Source organism: Rutidosis leptorrhynchoides, chromosome 1 (assembly GCF_046630445.1).
Source record: "Rutidosis leptorrhynchoides isolate AG116_Rl617_1_P2 chromosome 1, CSIRO_AGI_Rlap_v1, whole genome shotgun sequence".
NCBI classification, from domain to species: Eukaryota; Viridiplantae; Streptophyta; class Magnoliopsida; order Asterales; family Asteraceae; genus Rutidosis; species Rutidosis leptorrhynchoides.
Window position 1 is genome coordinate 116,488,290 of NC_092333.1, and position 3,794 is coordinate 116,492,083.

Below are 3,794 nucleotides of genomic sequence, written 5' to 3' on the forward strand. Positions count from 1 at the left end.
CCGCTATTCCTATTCGTTCTGTCCCGGCATCCAGTTCTTCAGTCCCACAGCCAAAATATAGGCAGACAGTTAGGATAAGCGTTAAGCAAATCTTTGTGTCTAAACGTCCTAGAAAATAGATCAAATGATGCGCTGCTGTGTCAAACCATGGAACCGAATATTGTTTTGTATAATATTAATAGTGTGGTTTGCTTAATGTTCGATGTAAGATAAGCATATGTAAAATATTGAAGTATGAAATGCAATAATTTTCCATGGTTAAGTATTATTTAGATTGTAGTAATTGATTCTGTACTAAGCTATTAAGTATGAACATTAACGGGTAGGTACTACCCAAGATATAATTATAAAACGCTAATAAGAAGAAAAGGCTTTTATAATAATACCTGGTTCATATTATTGACAAGCTATAATGTACTATAAATACACACTACATCTATAATAATCCATGTGAATAATTATTTTCTTTCATTAGGAAATGGCGCGATTGAATCGAATGACGGAACAAGAACTCGAGGAACTCATCAACCAGCGAGTGAACGACAGAATGTTATGGGTTGAGGCTGCAAGAGCTGCTGCAGTTAATCCAAATCCTCGTGTAGGATGCTCCTACAAGACGTTCCAAGCTTGCAAGCCTTCATCATTCAGTGGAACGGAAGGGCCGATCGGTTTAACCCGATGGATAGAAAAGATGGAGACGGTGTTTAAAATCAGTGGTTGTGATGAAAAAGACATGACCAAGTTTGCATCGTGCACTTTACAAGATAGTGCACTCACATGGTGGAAGAATTATGTGAAGGCGGTAGGAGGAGATGTAGCTTATGATACTCCATGGGAAGAATTCAAAGCAATGATAATCACCGAGTATTGTCCAAGGAATGAGGTTATTAAGTTAGAAGATGAGTTACGAAGTTTGAAGGTGGTTGGTACTGAAATCACCAACTACAACCAGCGATTCATGGAATTAGTTTTGCTATGTCCTGAATTGGTTCCAACCGAAGAACGGAAGATTGAAATGTACAAAGCTGGTTTGCCCAAAAAGGTCAAGGCAAATGTTACAGCATCGAAACCTAAGACAATTCATGAAGCTATAACCATGGCAAACGAGCTAATGGATCAGGTCATCATGGATAAGAAAGTATCCAATACTGATGTGAAGGTATCAGGTAACAAAAGAAAGTGGAATGGAAATTATGATCGAGGTAACCAACAACAATCTTTTAAGAAATCAGAAACCCCGAAAGGTGCGGGTAGCGGTTCAGGCTTTGGTTACAAAGGACAAAGTCCTTTATGCAACCGTTGTCACAAACATCACTTTGGTTACTGTAGTGTGTTGTGCACCAAATGCAATCGACAGGGACATCTTGCTGAAGATTGTAAGGCTCTCGTTACAAATGGCAACAAGACTCCTGCCACCAACGCAAATAGAACTGCTTTGGCTAACATTACTTGTTTTGGGTGTGGAAAACAAGGTCATTATAAGAGCCAGTGCCCGAATCAGAATGGCGGACCTGCACGTGGAAGAGCGTTTGTTATTAATGCTAGAGAGGCACGAGAAGACCCGGAGCTTGTTACGGGTACGTTTACCATTAATAACTTATCAGCATCTATTTTATTTGATACTGGCGCCGATAGAAGCTACGTGTGTATAAATTTTTACACTAAATTGAATTGTTCATCATTACCTTTAGATGCTAAGTACTTGATTGAGTTAGCTAATGGTAAACTAATTGAAGCCGATAAAATTTGTCGTGATTGTGAAATAAATTTAGCTGGAGAAACGTTTAAAATCGACTTAATACCTGTAGAATTAGGAGGTTTTGATGTAATAGTCGGCATGGACTGGATGTCCAAAATAGGAGCGGAAGTTGTTTGTGCCAAGAAGGCAATTCGTATTCCTGGTAAGGATAAAATGCCAGTGATGATTTATGGAGAGAAGGGTAATTCAAAGCTAAAACTCATTAGCTGTTTGAAAGCTAAGAAGTGTTTAGAAAAGGGATGTTACGCTATTTTAGCACATGTTAATAAAATCGAAAAGAAAGAAAAGTGCATCAACGACGTGCCTGTGGCAAGAGATTTTCCTGAAATTTTTCCGGAAGAATTGCCGGGATTACCTCCATTTAGATCGGTAGAATTTCAAATAGATTTAGTACCAGGAGCTGCACCAGTGGCTCGTGCTCCATATAGACTTGCACCGTTCGAGTTAAAAGAACTTCAAAGTCAGCTAAAAGAATTACTGGACCGTGGATTCATACGACCGAGTACTTCACCGTGGGGAGCTCCAATTTTGTTTGTTAAGAAGAAAGATGGATCTTTTAGGATGTGTATAGACTATCGTGAATTAAATAAGTTAACTATCAAGAATCGGTATCCACTACCGAGAATTGATGACTTATTTGATCAATTGCAAGGATCATGTGTTTATTCGAAAATCGACTTAAGATCGGGCTATCATCAACTACGCGTTAAAGAAGAGGATATTCCGAAAACTGCTTTTCGGACACGTTATGGTCACTACGAATTTTTGGTTATGCCGTTTGGATTGACGAATGCGCCAGCTGTATTCATGGACCTCATGAATCGAGTTTGTAGTCCGTATTTAGATAAGTTTGTTATCGTTTTCATTGATGATATTCTTATCTATTCCAAGAGTGAGCAAGAGCATGAAGAGCATTTAAGGTTGATACTGGAGTTGTTGAGAAAAGAACAACTTTATGCTAAATTTTCTAAGTGTGCTTTCTGGTTGAAAGAAGTACAATTTCTTGGCCACGTTGTTAATAGCGAAGGAATTCAGGTTGATCCAGCAAAAATTGAAGCCATTGAAAAATGGGAGACTCCTAAGACACCAACGCAGATACGCCAATTTTTGGGTTTAGCCGGTTATTATAGAAGGTTTATTCAAGATTTTTCCCGAATAGCTAAGCCGTTGACAGCGTTAACGCAAAAAGGGAAGAAATATGAATGGACCTCGGAGCAGGAGAACGCATTTCAAATACTGAAGAAGAAGTTAACTACGGCGCCTATATTATCGTTACCAGAAGGGAACGATGATTTTGAAATATATTGTGACGCTTCGCGACAAGGTTTTGGTTGTGTTCTTATGCAACGGAAGAAAGTTATTGCATTCGCATCCCGACAATTGAAGATTCACGAGCGAAATTATACGACGCATGATCTAGAATTGGGAGCAGTCGTGTTTGCATTGAAGATGTGGAGACATTACTTGTATGGGGTTAAATTCACTGTGTTTACTGATCATAAAAGCCTTCAACATATTTTTGATCAGAAACAATTGAACATGAGGCAACGTAGGTGGGTCGAGTTAATAAACGACTATGATTGTGAAATTCGTTATCATCCCGGGAAAGCGAATGTGGTGGCTGACGCACTAAGCAGAAAGGAACGAGAACCAATTCGAGTACGAGCGATGAACATAAAAATTCGCATGAATCTCAACTCACAAATCAAAGAAGTTCAACGAGAAGCACTTACTAAAGAAAATATAGGAAATGAAATAATGAAGAAGTATGAGAAGCAACTCGTTATGCGGGAAGATGGAATTCGATATTTTGCAAATCGTATTTGGGTACCGAAGTTGGGTGGATTAAGGAAGTTGATATTGAACGAGGCACATAAGACAAGATATTCGATACATCCTGGAGTTGGAAAGATGTACCAAGATCTTAAGACGCATTATTGGTGGCCTAATTTAAAAACAGACGTTGCAACATATGTTGGGGAGTGTTTAACTTGTTCCAAGGTTAAAGCAGAACACCAGAAGCCGTCAGGGTTAC